Consider the following 22,381-nt stretch of genomic DNA (forward strand, 5'->3'; position numbering starts at 1 on the left):
TGGGAAGGGGTAGAATGAAGAATATCTGAAACTTAGTAGACTTAATGAGAGGCTAAATGCTGCCAGAGGAGAAGTGATGACATTGATTCATTAAACTGCTGCTGAGTGCAATAGGTTTGTGCAAGTTTTCTGGTTTATGATCTGGGAAGATGTACTTGGTAGGCTGGCAGCCATACACAAGGTGCAGTGAAAGCAGGATCTCCACCACCCCTCCTGAGGTCAGTCCTTCAAATTTAGAGCTGTCTGCTGGGTAGGTTAGCATTTAACCTCCAAACTTGCCCCCACATCTGTGAAGGAAGCTGACATTGGGAGGCAGTGGAAAGGAGGATGACAGGTCCACCATGCAAGTGGGGCTTGTCTAGACACAGGCCCTACCTCCCCCAAAGTATAGATCCTTCATTGGAAGTAGCATCACTAATCTACCACAAGCTGGATGCTTTTCCCCAGTGCATGTTGCCCATTTCTGGACTTTTTTCTACCTGGGACCATAAGATTTGACATGGTGGAACTGATCCATGTGGGTTGGTGATGGAGGAGATGCTGAATAAAAGCCAGCCCTTGGTTGGTGATGGAGGAGGTGCTAAATAAAAGCCAGCCCTTGGTTGATGATGGAGGTGATGGAGGAGATGCTGTATGAAAGCCAGCCCTTGGTTGGTGATGGAGGAGATGCTGAATAAAAGGCAGCCTTTGGTTGGTGATGGAGGAGATGCTGAATAAAAGGCAGCCCTTGGCTGGTGATGGAGGAGATTCTGAATGAAAGGCAGCCATTGGTTGGTGATGGAGGAGATGCTGAATAAAAGCCAGCCCTTGGTTGGTGATGGAGCAGATTCTGAATGAACGGCAGCCCTTAATTGGTGATGGAGGAGAAGCTGAATAAAAGCCATCCCTTGGTTGGTGATGGGGGAGGTGCTGAATAAAAGGGAGCCTTTGGTTGGTGATGAAGGAGATGAGGAATGAAAGCCATCCCTTGGTTGGTGATGTCCACAACCCTTGGCTGGTAAAGGGTTCCTAAGAAAAACTTTATGTCCCTGTACCCAGTTGTTTATTTTTTACAGATTAAGCACTGGATAGGAGTTTGAACAAAAGAGAGGGGGCAGGAACAACTGCTTGGGAGAAGAAAGAATCTTTCTTCACCAAAAACAACCCAATCTGGCGCTGTGATAAACCAGGCACGAGGTACAACTCAAATCTCAATTTGCTGCACCAGGCTATACATACGGGGCACAGTGCACCTGGCTCAGCCAGGCAGGCCTGCAGGGCCTGTTTGCCAGGTTTTCGACAAAAAATAGTACCCTGACATTTAATGACTAAGTGGACAGGTCGTCTTTTGAAAATCGTAGGAAAACAAATGAGTTCTATTCAAATGTAATGCTTCTTTTATCTATGCTGGTAATGGGCCGTGTGTATGTCATTCACATTTGACAGGTTCTCATCTTCCTGACGATGGATGAGCAGTGCTAGAAAATGGAATTTCTTTTTGAAGAAGTTGACAAAACATTTGAAATGAAAACAACTCTGATACATTAATGAGGTCAGAAGACAACGTTTCTTGACAATAGTTGTTTTTATGTTGCATTCTATTTGTTGAGCGCCTGTCACCAGTGACTGACCTAAAAGGCCATCTATTAAAATGATCTTGCTTGGTTTTGAAAGATTGAATGGAATGCATGGGTGCCCAATCACAAGAGAATTCAGGATACAATGCTGCAGAGCACAAAGAGACTTGTCTAAATGTAATCTGGACTTATCAAAAGAAATTTATAAGAGTTGTGATGCAATTGTGTGGCGCGACGATGGTTATACAATACAGTAAATTCCACAGCAATCTATTTTCCTTTCTATACAGATTAATATCTGGTGCCTCAGGTTGGCGCAGAGCATTTTTATTCATAAAGTTTACAAACTTCAGAGAACTTTTAAAGAAATAAACAGTCTTGGAAAATGTTCTTAAAGGGTAGATTTGTGCTCACTGGAGGAGGCCAACGTGGCCTTGGTTAGGACAAATCTTTATATGTATGGCTAGGGGAGCTGTGCAGAGACATATGGTATTGGAATGAATCCAGGCGCATCTTGGGGCATATTAATGCCAAAGTGGTGCATCGGTCCCGATGCACCACTTCTCTTGGGTCACCTTTCCCCCACCTAATGACACCATGGATGCGCTGTATTTACAAAATGGCGTTCAATGGCGGCTGTTACCTCGCTTTGCTGCACTAGTGTAAAAAATGTTGGGTGCGTCGTTTGAGTAGGCGTTAAAAATGACAGAAAAAATGGCAGTAAATTTCACTGCACCATTTCTTTTTGACTTCTTTGCGTGGGAACTCCCCCCTTGCATACGTAATGCCTGGCGCAGGCATGATGTGGACAAGGGTTTGCAAAGTGGCGCAACGGATGCATTGTACTACTTTGTAAATACGACGTGGGCTAAACATTGCCCTTCAAAAGATATAATGCATTGACATTTGCTGTGAGGTTATACTTATAAGGGTAGTATTTTTAATACCTTCAAAAAGTGTGAGTAAATAAAACTGATGCGTTTCACATAGCGCTCAAAAATGGCAAAAACGTTTAATAAGGCGCTACATAATGAGATGTTAATATGAATGATACTTTACTCTGAATGTAAATGCAGAAAGGAAAATCTGTAGATACATGGAAGCATAAAGAGAAACTGCATAGTAGAAGACAATAGAACACTTGATAAATACAAATGTGTGCTACAGGGAGATAGTAGTATGACGAAAGGAAAGCAGAATGGGGGAAAAACAGAAACGCACCCTGCCTACTTGACATTCAGACATTAATTATCCTGCGCATGAATCGAAAAAGGAATGCGTTTCAAAGGCGTACAAAGCTGTCTTTTGTTTTAAGTTGGGGTAAATAATGCGCTTACAAGGGCAATTGTTCCAAAAAGTTGATGCAGAAGCATTTTATTGTGACATGAGCAGTAATCTGATTTTACAAGAATAGAAAAAACATAATGCTGCAAACCATACAACATTTACTTTTGTTTACAAGTTACAATATTAAAGCAAACCATTGCAAATAAATACAAGTGTAAAAACAACATATACTCATTAACAATGAAAGTCCTGTTTTCAGCACTTTTCTATGAAATATAAATTAACACCATAACTATCACAGTTAGCAGTGGAAAAAGATGATTTAGAAAGGTCAATATTATGCATATGTCAAGGGCAGGAATGTGCTGCTTTAAAAAATATACAGAGCGTTCCCGCCTTTTCCCAGCGCTGGCTCACAATGGTGCAAAGGTGCCTGCGTTGTAAGCAGGATTGCTTTTGTGCAGGAAGGTCCACGTTACTGCACAAAAACAATCTACAGAGGTATTTTTGTCTTTCTCCTCGTTACGTCTCAACTGGGGAGGCGTAGCAGTATCGGCTCATTCCCAGGTCTACCACTTATGGTCAAAATCCGTGAGTGTTGCGTCAGAACATTCACGCACCACCCATGGAACACCTCGCTGGGCCAGAGTAATGCAACACAGCACTTTGTGCTGCATAGCATTATTCTGGATTTATCAAGTCACTCAGGGCCATGCATGGTGGTCTTGTGAGGCTTGATAAATCACTTTTTGCAGTTGTGGCAGACTTGCAGCCTGTTGCACACTGAAAAAGTGTCGCAACTCATTAAAAAATAAGGAACTAAGCGGCAGATTCAAGAGCTCTTTGTGCCACATTAGGGCTGCCTTTTTTGTCATATTTTGGATGCTAAGGCAGCGCTAAGGTGGCCATTTCCCCGCGCCATATTAACAATGTGGCGCAATGCATGGATTGTGCCACTTTGTAAACCCTTGAGCCAGATTATGCTGGCACCAGGCATAATATATGCAGGAGGGGCGTTCCCCTATTAGGAGGCGGAAAAAAATGGTGCAAAGAAAACTTAAAGATTTCTTTGTGCCATTGTTTTCATCATTTTTAACACCTGCTTAGAGCAGACGTTAAAATGGGGCACATCATTGGTTACAACTGATCCCTATCTACTGTTCAGGGTTAGCGCCAAAAACAGTACATCAATACATTTAAATACGGCGCACACATGGTGGCAGTAGGGGGGCGCTATGGGGTGCAAGGAAAGTGGTGCTGCACTTGGTGCAGCACCACTTTTCTTAAATATGCGCCTAAATTCCTAGGCAATAAAAATATACAAAATACATACACTAAAATACACTCTCACTCTGCAGGCAAGAGCACAAACTTTCCAATCCATAAAGTTCACAGGTAAATGCTGTCATTTAAAATATCTGTGGTTGCCATCAGCCAATGACAGGCTAGCGCTGAAACAGGGTATGCAAGCCTACACCAAAAGACATAAAGAAAACATCCACTTGCACAGTAAATGTATGGAAGAGATAGGATGAGTCAATGATTGACAATGCAATGAATGTATGGTAAAAAAAAGTGGGGGCGCAAAGCCATTTTTGTACATGAATGTATATATGTTGTAACGCATTAATTTTACAGAAAACATAAGGCTATGTCTTTAAAAGAGAAGCATGCCCTTCTACACTCACTTTGCTTGGGACAAGCTTCACTTTATTTCTGATGCTGGGTCCCGCAGTCTTGTTCTTCAGAAAATAGCAGAGAGCCCAATTTATATCTTGGTAGATGCGTGTGAACCGTCTAAACCTGTCTGTCCGCCATTGGACCTGTCCTGCCTCATTAATATGGGGTTTGAAGGAGAAAAGGTCATCAGGCCCCCACCGTCACCGCTGTGTGCGGACTCCTTTGCTGATGGAGCAAGAGCCGAAAAACTGCTGACGGCGGGATTCTAGCCACAATTCCACCCTCCTAATCATAATATTGGTTTCTATTTGCGTTTCCATGGCAGCTAAACCTCCACACCTGAGCTGGAGGTTTCAAACCGAAAAAAGGTGGTAAGCTACCTTTACCAACCTCTTGTACTTGACTACTCACAATGAACCTGATGTTGTAACGTGCTGGACACCTGATATTGGATGTGGCTGATGACCCACCATGTCGCCGCCGTCATATGAAATATGTGCAATTAAATGTTATTATTGCATTAAAATCCTTTTTATCATGGTCGTACACAGAGGTAACATACTTAGTTGAATGTATGACAAATCTTAACCTTTACATTTAAAAATTATGTTTTCATAATGATGTCTGCAAAACTAATACTTGTGTTATGTTGAACTTCCACGTGAACTAAATAGACTGTTCATATAGCCAGACACATTTGGACATATAAAATGTCCACCAAATTGTGTATGTGGTGTCGTCTTCTGTCATCATGATGGAACTGTATTAAAAATATCTATATAGATGACTATATTTCATTATTAGTAAAGGAATAATTTACAGCTAAGTAGCTCCAACATCTATGAGCCACTTAGAGGCGGATTTCTGAAAAGTGCTGATGCACCTAGTGTAGCGCCATTTTTCTAGCACCCCCATAACGCCACCATGTGTACGCAGTATTTAAAATACGGTGCATCATGGCAGTAGTTAGTGAACTAGTGTCATAATTGTTGACACTAGTTCAGCGCTTTGCAGGATTAGCATCAAAAATGTTGACGCTAATCCTGCAAAGCCCATTGAGGCCCATTGTAAAAAATGATTTGCCTCCATTAAACACCTGCTCTTAGATTTCTTTGCACCATTTTTTCAGCCCCCCTAACAGGGGAATGCCCCCTTTGCATACATTGTGCCTGGCACAGACATAATGTAGCACAAAGGGTTACAAAATGCATGTATAGCGTCACTTTGTAAATTTGGCGTGGTGATTTTGGGCTAGTTGGGCCACATTAGTATAAAAAAATGGCGCTAATTCGGCGCAAGGGGCTCTTAAATCTGCCCCTAACACTTTTAAGTGCGCGAAATGTACACCTAACTTTAAAATTCCATAGTCCACTATCTAATCAAAAAAAAATAACAAAGGTGCAGACATAATGGGTTACCTCAATATTATCTATATTGCTGTCTTTTTTTTGTTTGTTCTCAAGTTATGAATACTTATGAAATCAAAGGAAAGGTAAATTAGAGGTGTCATGAAATAATGTAATGTAAACCACCCAGGAATCTATTAGTAAAAGCAGAATTCCAAAATTCAACTTAGATTTCCAAGTATATGAAGTGTGTATTCAACATTAAATGGTCAAAAACAAATACATCCTGAAAAATGTGAATATGTACCCCAAATAAACATGTTTGCAATGAAAAATAAATATTATTACATCATAAGATATGTCTCTCTGAGAACTTAAATCATAAAACAGGAATTAAAAAAAACAATAGAACGTAAATCACATTTTGTGACCAAAACAACATATTATAATTTTGCCTTCAAAAGAAATGGCATCAAAATAACTTCCCCCCAAAGTGGCATATGTCACTCCATGAACAGACAGCTGAAAGGCAGGCTCCCCCATTTGCCATTTGGGAGGAGTAGGGTTGATTTGGGAGGGAGGAGGAAGGATGGATCAGGTAGGTGTAGGAGGTGTGTGGGAAATAAAGGGTGTAAGAGCAGTTGTAGTAGTGGTGTGTGTGTGTGTGTTGTTGTGCGGCTGAGTGTGTGTCTGAAGTTTCATGGTGATGTGTGGTTGTGCTTTTGGGTGTGTGCTGTAATATAGGTAAAGGTTTTAATTTGGATGAATGAATGTGTGTGTTTTTTTGGATGTAGTGACTTGATTGTGTGTATCTGTGATTTGTTTTTTTGGTTGATGGTGTGTATTTTTCTGAGAGTGGGTTTTTCTCTGGTGTGTGGTGCTTGGGTGATAGTGTGTGATTGTCAAAGGGTTTTTGTTTCTGTGGTGTGGATTGTTTTTGTGTGGTTATGTCTTTGGATGAGGTTGTGTGTTTGGATCAAGTTGTGTGCTTGAATAAGGGTGTAATGGTTTTAGAGGTTATGGGGGTGTTTGAGATCGTTGTGGTGGTTGAGGGTGTGGTGGTGGTTGAGGCTTTTGTGGTAATTTTGGGAGTGAGAGGAATGATAGAAATGATTGGTGAATGGATGTCTGTATCAGAGTCCTTGTGTGTTATGGATGTGTCAGTGGCTTTGGAGGGTGTGGTGCTAGTTTATGTGTCTGTATATGTATGTTTGTGTGTATGTTTCTTCCTTTTACTAGAAGTGTCTGTATGTGTGTCTGTGTGTTTGTGTTTGTCTGAGTGTGTGTGTGGAGTTAGTGTCTGAGGTTGGGAAGAGGTTGGGAAGAGGTGGTTGGTGGTGTTGTGGTGGTGGGAGGATGGGCCAGGGAAGAGGAAAGATCTAGAGAAGAAGGGTCGGGTGTTGGTTGAAGGGAGTGATGTCTGAGGTGTGGTCTTAGATGTACCATGCCTCTTTGTATAGCACACATTGCACTGTGTATGAAATCCTGGAAGGCCAGTAACTGGGTTAACTGTTGACTGACCATCTGGATCACAGACAACAGTGCAGTCTGGCCAACAGAAATGCTGTGCAGCTATCAGAAGACTTCTCAGACATCACTGCTGGATAGACAGGGGGATGATCAGAAGTGTCTAGGGTGAAGGAGACCCCAGTCCTTTTAGGGGCTGACTGTTGGCCAACATTTGGAGGAACAGCAGGAAGAGTGCTAATCTTCTTGGTGGTGGTGGATGATGTTGTAAGTCTGTGAGATGGTGGTGAGTCCACCGCCACTTGGGGCTGGTGTGCTGTGGAGGCCTCTGAGTCAGATGAGGTTGAGTTCTCCTCTTCAGCCTCATCAACCTGCGTGCCGCTGGGTCTTTCATTTTCGGTAGGACCACCTTCAGACTCCTAGTGGACATCTGCCTCTCAACCTTAAAGACCGTCTCCTTTGCTTGTTATGGAGGATGCTGATAACTGCAAATAAAACTTATGAGCCTACATGTAACTGATGTTCATAACATAAAGCCATTTGTAAAACCATTGGCTAAGTTGCAGCCATTAAGCTGCTGTGTGTAGGACCAATATGTCATGACACCATATACTCATCATAAAAACGCATTATATATACACTTAAATATGAGTCATACATAGGAAGGATGCTTAGCTACAATACGTAGCAGAGCCAGTGTAATTGACTCAAGACCTTTTATATGATAGAAAGGGCATGAAGTAAGGTAGACATAGGGGGTCATTCTGACCCTGGCGGTCATTGACCGCCAGGGTCAACGACCACGAGAGCACCGCCAACAGGCTGGCGGTGCTCTCAAGGGCATTCTGACCGCGGCGGTTTGGCCGCGGTCAGAAAGGGAAAACCGGCGGTCTCCCGACGGTTTTCCGCTGCCCTCAGGAATCCTCCATGGCGGCGCAGCTTGCTGCGCCGCCATGGGGATTCCGACACCCCATACCGCCATCCTGTTCCTGGCGGTTCGCCCGCCAGAACAGGATGGCGGTATGGGGTGTCGTGGGGCCCCTGGGGGCCCCTGAGGTGCCCATGCCAATGGCATGGGCACTGCAGGGGCCCCCGTAAGAGGGCCCCACAAAGAATTTCAGTGTCTGCTTAGCAGACACTGAAATTCGCGACGGGTGCAACTGCACCCGTCGCACCTTCCCACTCCGCCGGCTCCATTCGGAGCCGGCTTCCTCGTGGGAAGGGGTTTCCCGCTGGGCTGGCGGGCGGCCTTCTGGCGGTCGCCCGCCAGCCCAGCGGGAAAGCCAGAATGGCCTCCGCGGTCTTTGGACCGCGGAGCGGCCATATGGCGGTTCCCGCCAGGCGGGCGGCGACCGCCGCCCGCCGGCCTCAGAATGAGGCCCATAATTTGTTAAAGCAACCAAATAGTATAAATACATCCTGCTCCATCCTCATCAACACATACATTTATGTGTACATTTTACATTCACCAACATAAAGTATATAATGCAGTTAGAGATATTGCCACACAAAATTGTGTGAGTTTGTTAATGTGTTGAATATGTACAAACCATGTAATTTCATACATCATTCAGTATGACCATTCATGTACTTGAAATTGTTACATGATATTTCCACAATCGCATTGTCCTGTTGGTGTAATAACTGAGGCCTGTTTAAATAATCCTGAAAAATCTTTATCTATTTCACAATACGCAGAAAAATCCATACAACACTGAGGCCCTCATTCCAACCCTGGCGGTCGGTGTTAAAGCGGCGGCCAACCCGCCAACAGGCAGGCGGTGGAAAAAATGGAATTCTGACCCTGGCGGGAACCGCCAACACAGACCGCCACTATAACACTCCGACCGCCACGGCGGGACAAACAAACAGCGCGGCGGTCACCGCCAACAGACAGGCGGCAGACAATGTACCGCCCACCCTATCACAACTCACCAATCCGCCACCTTTTCCGGGGCGGGAGCCCAGCCGATAAAAACACGGCAGAAACAGACTACGAACGGGAAAACGCTCACCCTGCACACTCCACGAGGAATCTGGACAGCATGGAACCAGAACTACACATCCTACCAGCAATTGTCTACCTGCTCCTCTACCAGGAGCACGAACGCCGGCGCAGAAGACAACGGTGAGTACTGCACCTACGACACAGGGGAGGGGGGAGGAGAAATGAATACGGGCACACACATATACGACACACCCACCCCCCCCAAATACCTACACACCAAGGCAGAGCAACAACTCAGAGTGACACCCCCCAAACCCCCCAGAAGAATGCAAAGACAAAATAATATGTTATTGGAATTCAAATATATTGTAAGGCTAAGTAAATAAGTAAGTCGAACATCCCATAACTATATACACATATGTACATTGTCCCGTCAAAATTGGCTTTCTGTCATTGTACGTGGGCCAATGGTCCTCAACACATGGGCAAAACCCACACATGAGACCCGAATCCATTGGAGAGAACACTGCAGGGGTATCAGATAGAAAAACTACAGGCACCTCAGGGGGAAGGGAAGGGGGGGCACCTCAGCCACATGAGTCCACGACGCCAGATCCACGAGGGGCCTCCATGGCCACTGTTCAATCCTGGGAGTGCAAAGACAGTCTCTCAAGTCCCTACAGTGGGTGGCTTGCCCACTGTGCCATCCTGGGGAGTGCAAAGCCACAGTCTCTCAAGTCCCTACAGTGGGTGGCCTGCCCACTGTGCCATCCTGGGGAGTGCAAAGCCACAGTCTCTCAAGTCCCTACAGTGGGTGGCTTGCCCACTGTGCCATCCTGGGGAGTGCAAAGCCACAGTCTCTCAAGTCCCTACAGTGGGTGGCCTGCCCACTGTGCCATCCTGGGGAGTGCAAAGCCACAGTCTCACAAGTGGATGACAGACTCCAGCGGTACTGGAGGAGTCTTGGTGCCCAGAGTGTATCGTGCAGCCCTGTCGGACACGGATCCGGGCCTGCCCCTTCTGCCAATGTGTCAGCGGTGCTTGAGTTGAAGGGCCCAGCGGAGCAGTGCAGAGACGGCGGGGCCCAGCGGAGCGGTGCCTGAGAGGAAGGGCCCAGCGGAGCGGTGCTTGAGAGGAAGGGCCCAGCGGAGCAGTGCTTGAGTTGAAGGGCCCAGCGGAGCGGTGCAGAGACGGCGGGGCCCAGCGGAGCGGTGCCTGAGAGGAAGGGCCCAGCGGAGCGGTGCTTGAGTTGAAGGGCCCAGCGGAGCGGTGCAGAGATGGCGGGGCCCAGCGGAGCGGTGCCTGAGAGGAAGGGCCCAGCGGAGCGGTGCTTGAGAGGAAGGGCCCAGCGGAGCGGTGCAGAGACGGCGGTGCCCTGTTCAGCGGTGCTTGTCTTGAAGGGCCCTGTTCAGCGGTGCTTGTCTTGAAGAGCCCTGTTCAGCGGTGCTTGAGACGGCGAGGCCCTGTTCAGCGGTGCTTGTCTTGAAGGGCCCTGTTCAGCGGTTCTTGAGACGGCGGTGCCCTGTTCAGCGGTGCTTGTCTTGAAGGGCCCTGTTCAGCGGTGCTTGTCTTGAAGGGCCCTGTTCAGCGGTGCTTGTCTTGAAGGGCCCTGTTCAGCGGTTCTTGAGACGGCGGTGCCCTGTTCAGCGGTGCTTGTCTTGAAGGGCACTGTTCAGCAGTGCTTGTCTTGAAGGGCCCTGTTCAGTGGTGCTTGAGACGGCGGGGCCCTGTTCAGCGGTTCTTCCCATGTGTCTCCAGGGCACCAGATCTGGCCAATATATGGTGTTCACTCGCCATCCGACTTCTCGCTTGCGGGGCCCTCCTGTGCTGGTGTTCCGTGCCCGTGGGTGTCCTCCTTCACCCCCGGAATGTGTCTGGTGGTGCCCTCCTGGGCAGCTCGCCTGCTGCCGGACTTGTCGCCCGTGCTGCCCTTGCCATCCTTGCCTGATCCTCTGTGTCCCTTGCCTCCCTTTGGAGATGTGCCAGGTGGCACCCCACTTCCTGACGGTGCCAGGGTGGTGCCTGTGGAGGCTGCCGTCTCTGTCCTCTTGCGCCGGCCCTAGCCTTTTTTGGATCTCTTCCCAGGGGGTGGGCTGGCTGTCCCTTTGCTGCTGGCCGATGTAGCTGCCCTCGAAGGTGGTGGACTCCAATATCCCTGGACTATGGTCCTTGTAGGTCCAGGGCTTGTGCTGGCTGAGGTGCTGATTGGACTTTTACGAGATGGAGGGGGTGGGTCAGGTGATGGAACAGGTTAAGTTTGGAGAGGAAAAACTTTTTAGGAGCAATGGGAAGGGTAGGTGCAGTGGGTATGGGAGTGGATGAAGAGGATGTGGTTGTAGGAGAGTCAAGTGTGCTGTCGTTGGGTGCAGGTGCTTGTGACGGAGGCTGTCGTGAGGTGGATGGCTGTTGGGTGGGTGGCTGCCTGCGTTTGTGTGGTTTGGAAGAGGGGGTGACAGACACACTGGGAGAGGACACAGGGGACGTGTAAATGGCAGTGGGGGTGGTGACTGCATGTGTGCGGAGTGTTCTGGTGGGTGTGCTGGTGATGGACGTAGTGGCTGATGAAGTGGTGCATGCAAGTGTGAGTGGAGACGTCACAGGGAGGGAGGGGGGAGGCGAGGAGGAGGGGGACACAGAGGAGGCAGTGGCTGTTGGTATGTCTGCATGTGGATGTTGCTTGTGTGAATGCTTGTGGGATGTGTGGTGCTTATGTTTGGATGAGCTGACCTTGGGTGTTGAGGTGTGTGCAGGCTGGTCTGTAGGTGTGTCTGGGATAGGCAGAGGGACAGGGGAGTGGGACTGGGTGGAGGGAGTTGGAGGAGGGAGGCAGGAGACAGGGACAATGGCTGCCGTCAGTGCTGAGGCCAGAGCGTTGAACGATCGCTGATGGGCAGCCTGACCCAAATGAATGCCCTCCAGGTATGCATTGCTCCAATGCACCTCCCTTTCCACCCCTTGGATGGCATTCAAAAGGGTAGACTGCCCAACAATGAGCGTCCGGAGGAGGTCAATGACCTCCTCACTGAGGGCAGCAGGGGTAACTGGGGCAGGGCCTGAGGTGCCTGGGGCGAAGGAGATGCCCGCCTTGGTGTGCGAGCGGGCACGGGGCGAACGCTGAGGGGCTGCTTGGAGGGCGGAGCTGGTGCGCTGGGTGACGGCTGTACCTGTAGTTGCGGTGGGCACGGATGTTGCCGCCACCACAAGGGAGCTCCCTTCTGAGGACGTGTCGGTGTCGCTGATGTCTCCACGTGTCCCCGTTGTGGAGCCCCCCTCGCCCTCCGTCTCACTGGTGAAATCAGAGTCCGTTGCATGGCCCTCCGGGGCCATGTGAGATGCAGCTCCCTTGTGCTCCAATGCCACTTCTCCTCCGCCAGATGATGCTAATGCACACATGGACAGGAAGAGCAGACAAAAAAAGGGGGGGGAGAAATAAAGACATGTTGAGTGCATGCATTGGCAACACAGTTGGCGGAGAGGACAGACACAGAAGCCCCCTGCACTGCGCCGCGCACTTGGGGTACACTACTCAATCAGTGAGACTTGGCCTACAAGCCAATGGACGACATCTGCACACATAGGTGACACAAGGCCATGGATAGCTGTACTTGGCACCCTACAGAGCTGGAGGGCGGGGGCACAGGGCCATGCCTTACGGAGGGGACTAGCCTACAGAAATCGCCCTGGCCTAGGGATACCCACATCCCTCTTCCCCCACCCAGACACCTCCACTGCGCGCTAAGATAGCAGAATGTGCTTGTACTCACCCCCTTGTGTCTGCTGTGATGTCCTCACGCGCCCATCCAAATCTGGGTAGGCCACCGCCAGGATCCGAGACATCAGGGGGGTCAATAGACGAGTGGCACCCCTCCTACGTTGGGAGGCCATCCCCAGCAGAGCCTCCGCGGTCTTTCTGCTCCCGCGGCGGATGTCCTCCCACCTCTTGTGGCAGTGGGTGCCCCGTCTGTTGTGGACCCCCAGGGTCCGGACGTCCTTGGCGATGGCACGCCAAATGTCGACTTTCTGATGGGCACTGACCTATGTGACACGTACAGGGAGAGAAAACAAAATATAAACATTTTCTGCATGCTCGATGTGAGTGTCCCCCCATCCCCACCCTTGCCATGTGGCACATGCTCTCATCTGTCGTTTGATGCATGCCTCATACGCTCCCCTCCGCACCTTCGTTTATTCACCCCACTCAACCCAGGCATTGCCCACCAAGCATGGTCCCAGTGCACTAACCTGTTGGTCTGGAGGACCGTAGAGTAGCGCATACTGGGGGAGGACCCCATCCACGAGTTTCTCCAATTCTTCAGAAGTGAAGGCAGGGGCCCTTTCCCCAGTCGCAGCAGCCATTGTCTCTTCCAGACCGAGGTCACAGCAGCACTTGCAGTATAGGTCCTCTCCTGTAGATGATCAGGTCTCGAGTGATTAAGCTGAGAGAAAATGGCGGTCACGCCCGCGGCGGTGCGTACCGCAGTGGTGCGTCCCGCGACCGCCGGCGCACTTCGTCATTGGCTTCTGAAACCCATAGGGTTCTATGTTAACCAATGCGGCTTTGCGCCGCGGTCTTCGACCGCCTACCGCCACGGTGTGCCACGCCAGCGCATTGACCTCACATCCCATTGTCACACTTCACAGGTGAGGCAGCCCTCATTTCAAGGGCCCACATGGCTTAATTTCTACTGCGTCACACAGGCCTAGGCCTTGCATTGCCACTCATACAAGCCATTCAATGCATAGCGATTCGTGTACTGTGCAAGCTGTGGGAACGTACCTGTGGTTTGCTTGACTCTGTGCTCCATGTTATCCTTCCTAGGCACCGTCCGCTGGGACTTGCGAGGAGATGGAGGAATGTTCCCGTGTACAGACCGCTGGTGGACCTGTCAACAATGGAAGAAAGACATGTCATACTGACATACAGACTTGACCGAGTCACTATACAGGAACTGTGTGCCCAGCTGGAGCCAGACCTGATGTCACCCATTCGCCAACTCACAGGGATTCCCCCTCTGGTGCAGGTTCTGTCAGTACTCCATTTTTTGGCAAGTGGATCATTCCAAAAAACAGTGGCCATTTCCTTAGGGATGTCTCAGCCTATGTTTTCTAAGGTTTTGTCCAGAGTGTTGTCTGCCCTGATGAAATACATGCGGAGCTACATCATTTTCCCTGAGGTGGGCGATTTGGCTAGAGTGAAGGGTGATTTCTATGCCCTTGGACATATTCCCAACATCATTGGTGCCATTGATGGGACCCATGTGGCTTTGGTTCCCCCCAGTGAAAGTGAACAGGTGAACAGGAACAGAAAAAGTTATCATTCTATGAATGTCCAGGTGGTCTGTTTGGCTGACCAGTACATCTCCCATGTAAATGCCAAGTTCCCTGGGTCAGTGCATGACGCGTACATCATGCGAAATAGCAGCATCCCTTATGTGATGGAACAGCTACAGAGACACCGTGTGTGGCTAATTGGTGACTCTGGTTACCCCAACCTGTTGTGGCTACTGACCCCAGTGAGGAATCCCCGGACCAGGGCAGAGGAACGGTACAATGAGGCCCATGGGCGGACTAGGAGGGTGATCGAGCGAACCTTCGGCCTCCTGAAGGCCAGGTTTAGGTGCATGCATATGACAGGTGGATCCCTAATGTACTCACCGAAGAAGGTGTGCCAGATCATCGTGGCCTGCTGTATGCTTCACAACCTGGCTTTGCGACGCCAGGTGCCTTTCCTGCAGGAGGTTGGTCCAGAGGGTGGTGTTGTGGCAGCTGTGGAGCCTGTGGAGAGTGAAGAGGAGGAAGACGACGGGGATGACACAGACAACAGGGACACAGTGATACAACAGTATTTTCAATAACACACAGGTACGAATCAACACCGCCATTTTACATGTACTTACAGTCTCCTGCCTCTCTACTGTCTGTGTTTCCCCCCAGTTTATGTTAACTGAGTTGTGACTTTCCCTTCCGTTTTCAGAGATGTGGGCCCCACTGCGTGACCTCTGCTTTGTTTGCCCATGGACTACAGCTGTGTGACAGTGATATGTTGTCATCACAATGTAACTGATCATTTTGGCACCGTTATGTCTAATACATTTGTTCAAAATACAAGCAGACTCCAGATAATTTTAGTGCAATAAGTGATTTTATTTAAGTGCTAAATTTAGGGACATGGTTGAAAATCGGTGATGGGTGATGGTGGAGTAATGTCCATGGCAGAGTCCAGCTTTTCAGTCTCACAGGTGCATTGTCCATATGCCTGTGGAAGGATGGAGCAGGGGCAGTTCAAGGTTGGACAGGGTGACAATGTGGGACAGTGGGATTACATCAGGGGGTATCCTTTGCTGGTGGGGGTCTTGGCATCCTACTCTGTCTTCTTCCTAGATCTCAGGTACCGCTTGCAGGGTGGTTCTTCTTCTGCAGGAGGTGGGGTTCTGGTGGCCTGTTGTTGTTTGGGGGCCTCCTGTCCACTAGCGCCGGCGGAGGTGGTAGGCTGCTCCTGGTCCATGCTAGTGACAGGGGCCCTTTGTGGTGCCACATGGTCCCGCAATGTGGTGACAATCTGGGTAAGAGCCACGACGATGGTCCCCATTGCAGAACTAATGGCTTGGTGTTCTTCCCTGAACCCCATGTACTGTTCCTCCTGCAGTACCTGGATCTCCTGGAACCTGGCCAGTACCGTAGCATCGTCTCCTGGGAGCGGTGGTATGCTCCCATGATGGAGGAGAGGGCCTCGTGGAAAGTCGGTTCCCTGGGCCTGTCCCCCCCTGTCGCACAGCAGCCCTCCCAGTGCCCCTGTTTCCCTGGGCCTCTGTCCCCTGGACCGTGTGCCCACTACCACTGCCCCCAGGTCCCTGCTGTTGTTGGGGTGGTGGGTCAACCTGGGTGCCCTGTAGTGGTGGACACACCGCTGATTGACGTGTCCTGGAGACAGAGGCATTCGCCCGCTGGGTGGGAGCTGTGCTGGTGTTCCCAGAGTGGGGTAGGTCTGCTATGGCCTGTGGCTGTGTGAGGAGAACCGACTGTCCCGAGGTCCCCGATGGGCCGGGCTGGTCATCTGGGTCCAGGGAGACAGAGCTGCTGTCATCACTGGGGGCCTCTTCTGCGGGTGGGATGGACATTTCTGGACCCTCCTGGGCGGTGTGGTGGCGTTCGGGTCCTGCAGGGGTATAAGAGTATGGTTATTGCTTCTGTGTGTGCCATAGTGTGCAATGGGTGGGTGGCCGTGGACCCCAGTGCTGGCATTCCCTTGTGGGGGCTGTTGTGACGGTGGCTTGTGGGGGAGATGGGTATGTGCAGTGGGCATGCTTTGGTGATGGGTGTCCATGCTTTGTGGACGCATGCAGGGCTGGGTGTTGGGATGGGTGGGTTGTGATGGTGAGCCATTTGCAAGGAGTTGGTGTGATGGGGGTGGGGGTGAGGGTGGGGGTATGATTTGGCATGCAGGTGGGGTGGGAGGAATGAAGTAGTGAAGATTTGACTTACAAGAGTCCATTCCTCCAGCTACTCCTGCGAGGCCCTCAGGATGCAGGATGTGCAAGACTTGCTCCTCCCATGTTGTAAATTCTGGGGGAGTATGTGGGGGTCCGCCGCCAGTCTTCTGCACCGCAATGTTGTGCCTTGATACGATGGAACGCACCTTCCCCCGTAGGTCGTTCCACCGCTTCCTGATGTCGTCCCGATTTCGTGGATGCTGTCCCACAGCGTTGACCCTGTCCACTATTCTTTGCCATAGCTCCATCTTCCTGGCAATGGTGGTGTGCTGCACCTGTGTCCCGAAGATCTGGGGCTCTACCCGAACTATTTCCTCCACCAAGACCCTGAGTTCTGCGTCCGAAAACCTGGGGTGTCTTTGGGGTGCCATGGGGTGGTGTGGATGAGGTGAGGGGTGGTGTATGTGTTGAAGAGTGTGGTGAGTGTGGTGGTGTATGGTGTTTTGTGCGTGGATATTGTGTGGGTGATGTTGTGATTTGCCTCTGTGTGATGGTGTACTCTATTCTGTGCTGTCTCTCTCTGGCCTTCAGTCGCAATTGCGGTCGTAAGGGTTTGTGGGTGATGTGGGTGTGTGTTTTATATTGTAATGGGTGTGTGGGAGTGGTGTGTGTATGTGTCTCAGGTGTGTGTATTTTGAATTGTCCAATGTGGCTGTGTTTTGTAAGAGTGTGTGTATTTTGAGCGTGGCGGTGTGTACCGCCAATGGAATACCGCGGTTGAAAGACCGCTGCGGGGATTTGTGGGTCGGAATAGCATGGGCGTATTTCTGTTGGCGTGACGGTGGAGGTTTGGTCATCGCCAGTTTTTCGCTGGCCGTTGGTGTGGCGGACTTTTGTTGTTGTCGGGTTTTTGGAGGTTTGCCAGTTGCGGGTCAGAATGACCGTGGCGGTTTACCGCGACCGCAGCGGTGTTATGGCGGTCTTCTGACCGGCGGTAAGCGCCTTTTACCGCCGAGGTCAAAATGACCCCCTGAATGTCTACATTTAATAATCTAAATGATTGTTTTCTGTGTAGTCACGAGCTGGTAAATCTAAATCATTACGAAATGTAATTGTATTAAGATAAATAGATTACTGCTTGATTGGAGTCTGACATGTTGTTCCATTTACCATAATTTCACTAGCACTTAAGTAATGTCATGTGTTGAACCCTAATACCGCACACCTCTACCAACTATAAATTGGTCCTCTCTTCATGCATATTTAATAACATGGAGCCTTATATAATGCCACTCTGATGAATAATGAATAATCCACTTGACATCTCACCTTAAGTAGTTATGTACTATAAATATAATGTGTTGTGACTCTGTGGACAGCATGACTACTGACCAGTGCTAAAGGGTCATAGTAATGTCTATGACATCTTAAAACATAACTAAAGATGCTGCTTTAAATGGTAATTTAGTTTTAGCAGTCAAGGTTTTCAGTGCACATGTATGTACACAATATCTTACTTCATTTTAGTACTGCTCCTTTACCACTTAAAATGAAACCCACCTCAGTATAATCTGTAGCAATATTTGAGGCCTACCTGGCCCTCTGGTTATTACACTGTGAAAACTAATACGAACCTGTATCCTTTGTTAAAACCTGCATTTTGTACAAGAATTAAGTCGCCCCTAAGAAATGTAATATACTGGGCATAGTCCAGGCGGATGCATGTGAATATTTATGAAAATTTAACAGCCACTTTAAGGTTCAGCTGGATGTGAAATTAAATATATGGCCATTTGTATAACTGCTATACACAGAGCATATGCATATTCAAATGGTATTTGCTGGGTTTGTACTCTTTCAGCTGAGTCACAACAGCTGGATACCTGAGATTGCCTTGTAATCTCCATACAGGCTGTGATTATAGGAGGTACAATAGTGACCATCCTGGCTGTGTGTGTGTGTGTGATAATTGGCCCGTGCATATCTTTGAAATTGTTAATTCATACACACTCAGAATGAATCAATGGCTATACTATGTTCAAACCATAATAAAGTAATAAGTTGGCAGGAAAGTTGACTACATTAATACCAAAAACATGGATTTCTTGGGACACTTTTCCTATTCGGATAACATCCATTTTGAAAAGAAAATGAATTAATTGTAATATGTATTTGAGAACCTTTATTATATCACACACCATTTGTTAATTGTAAACATTGAACAGATTTGTGTCTCAATTTTAACTCAAAAATATTCCATCATGGATATTTTGTTCAACTGATGAAATTACAGTTTGCAATAGAAACAACGTTTGCTGTAGACACCTTCTTCACATGTACATATCCATTAATTAAAGGTCCCAAAACAACATCGAACTATAGAAACCACTTTGGCATGAGTGAATATAAAAAATAGGTATACAAATTCCATATACTTGCATATAATAGACTTACAACACCTTTTGATAATGTGTCCTCAATGTTCTACTGTCACAATTTCTACTCTTACGTATGTAGTTGGTCTATAATAAAATAAATAGTTAGCTCATACAATAGGTCACACATAGAAAAAAACACTTTCCCCTTTGCTATTGTTCTCTGGCCATCAGCTCCCGATCAAGCAGGGGATATGCCAATGGCAATAGGTTGGCCATTAGGGGAGGTCAGAGTGTGCTGCACCTTCTTCCGCTGCTGGGAAGACTTCCCAGGCTGGTCCTCTGCTACCATCTTGGTCAAGCGACACAGGTACTCCTATTGCTTGCAGCAATGCAGGGTATGGCACCTATGGGCCATCAAGGTCCATACTCTTGTAGCAATGGCCCTTGAGATGGCTTCTTTGTGATGGGGTTAACCTAAGATGTGAGAAAACATATAAATTGTGGGAAAAGTGTTAAAGGACTCAACAGATATATACGTATAACCTCTAAACAACCAACTTTTGTTGAGGACAATTTAAACAATGCCACTTCTAAGAGTTTTGACAACAAATTAATGGTGTATACTTTAGTTTCATGAACATGATGTTTGTGTATACCCATTGTTATAGTATTTTTGTGTAACATAAATATGTACACATATATTTAAGTGGAGAAATTATCCCTCATGAGCCTTACTTTTATGTATATAGGTATATACATACACATACTAGATCACTTTTTTGGGTTTGTACCTATATGCTATTCTAAAAAGTAATCTTAATAGTAATTACAATTCTACACATGAAATATTTAACTGTAAACAAATCCAATTGTAGGTGCCTATTAATTGATAACTACAACCTATAAATATGTATGTGTTCTAACTTATCACATTATTAATAGAAAATAAAAAAGGTTTAGGTATATGTCCATAACCTGTGCATCTGCATTCCTAGGCCACATTGCCTGTGTACCTTGCTCACTCTCAATGTGTATGTCTTTGAACTAGTGTGTTGGTGGTATCATTAAATGTATAAATCAAATGTAGAACATCAAGCATTATATCAACAACAGATTATAATATGTACATACAGTGTAAGTATATCTGTGCTGTAATGTTAGCACTATTAATATATATGCAAGGTAACATTACAGAAGAACCACATACCACACTGTAAGAACATTGTAAATGGAACAATGACTGATATATTTCTGTCTGAAATGCATTTTTTAATATTTCAACAACTACAAGCTAATGAAAGCATGTAGAATTTTAAATCTTAACAAAATGTGATTAGCTGGATTTATATACCTCAAATCACATATTAGTTCCCTGAAGGTAATTTAACATGTGCCAACTCTCTACAGTGTTTACATGACACATTATTGGCCTTTCTGTGAAAAGCATATTGTGTTAATTGTAAGAAACATATGAAAAATAATGTTGTTACATGTTGCAGTGGTGTCCCACAGTACCTCCTCAGGGAGCATCTCCAGCTCATCGGAAGGGGTGGTTAGTGGTTTCTGCCAAGGTTGCTAACATTTGAGGTGGAGCTGTAAACTGTGAGGAAATCTGTACAGTACCAAAGCTGGAAGGCAAGTGAAAAACTTTTACAGAACCCACACATCACAGTGACATATACATGCATCAATGGACGTATTCCAAAACCATTGGATAGTGCCTAATCCATTGGCCCACGTTAACCTATGGGTGTGGACTCTGTTACCAGAGTTTACACCTGCAAAATGCCACATCTCCAGTGATGCAGAGGTCAGGCACTTGTTATTTGCTAATGGGAACACTTGAAAAATATTAGGAAACTCGCTAGCAACACCTAAAATGGCGGCCTATCTGGCTGAAACACCGTTATCATTGAGAATGTGTTTCTTATAAAATCTAAATTCTTCTATGTGCAATAGTAGAAGTGAACTGTATACCTATATTATATTCAGTACAATTTCAACCACCCTTGACAGGTTTTAAGTTTAAATTTGAAAAAAAAACATGAAAAATTTTACATAGTGAGAACATTAATCTGCATCATGCCTGATGTCATTTGACAGATTTTTTAAAGTTATGGTCTAGTAATAGCTCATTTTCATTTTCCCTTTAATTATAGTGGAGTATACATTACAAACTGTGCAATTAATCCACTTTTGTGTCTAAGAACAACACACATGTAGATGAAAATATTTATTCATATGTATGTGTTGCAATGTGAGTGTAGACATTAAGAATTATATAGTGATTTTGAATGTCATAACTGTCTAAATTAAAAAGACATTTAGTTATATTATTTCTTCCACATGAATACTTATCTTTTTAAATGTCATCTTTCAGAGACAACCTTCACAGAAAATCCCTCCCACAGTGTGAGGACGGCAATCTAGAATGTTCCGCCCTTTAATTGACCTTGCCAAGAACAAGAAGTCTTAAAGAATAATTGCGCAAAACTGCAAACTATCTTAGACTTATGCCATCAGTTTGAGCCACAACGTCTGCCTCTGAACCTAAATCCTACTTCAATTACACCACTGGTGAAAACTATTATAGATCTCCATTTTGCTGCCACTGTATTGTTCCAACACTGTAGGGGGCATTTATGGGATGTTCCTAGCAAAATTTAATGGTGTGCTACAGCAACTCCTGTCAGTGATGCTGACCCACAGGAGCAGCTTCATCCAACTAGTGCAAATTAATTGATCAATGTGAGAGCTGAATTTTATTGTTTGGGTCCATTCCACATGTCATAGGTGCCATTCATGTGACACACCTTGCCTTAGTACCACCACACAACAGAGAACTAGTATACTGCAACAGGAAAAACATTGAGTTGATTAACGTGCAAGTGGTTTGCCTTTGTGATCTGTACATTGCAGGCATCTAAGCATGTTTCCCTGGATCAACCCATGATTCTTTTGTGTTACACAGTAGTAGCGGCATACAACTGCAAATCACATAACTTGGAATGTGAGGGCCTGGTTTGTTGGTAAGTTGTGTGAATGCATACGATAATCCCATAATAATGTTAGATCAACCTTGCAAACCTACAATTCTAAACCTTACTTATATTTGATATTTTGTAGGAGACTCAGCGTATCCTAACAGAGCGTGGTCATTACCACAATCTAACAATGCAAGGGGAAGACTGCTTCAATAGGGCACATAGTAGAGCTCGTAGACCTGTGGAGTGGGGTTTTGGACTCCTGATACCAACATCCCAATGTCTGGATACGTCTTGGGGATCCC

The sequence above is a fragment of the Pleurodeles waltl genome, chromosome 11, assembly GCF_031143425.1.
Source record: "Pleurodeles waltl isolate 20211129_DDA chromosome 11, aPleWal1.hap1.20221129, whole genome shotgun sequence".
NCBI classification, from domain to species: Eukaryota; Metazoa; Chordata; class Amphibia; order Caudata; family Salamandridae; genus Pleurodeles; species Pleurodeles waltl.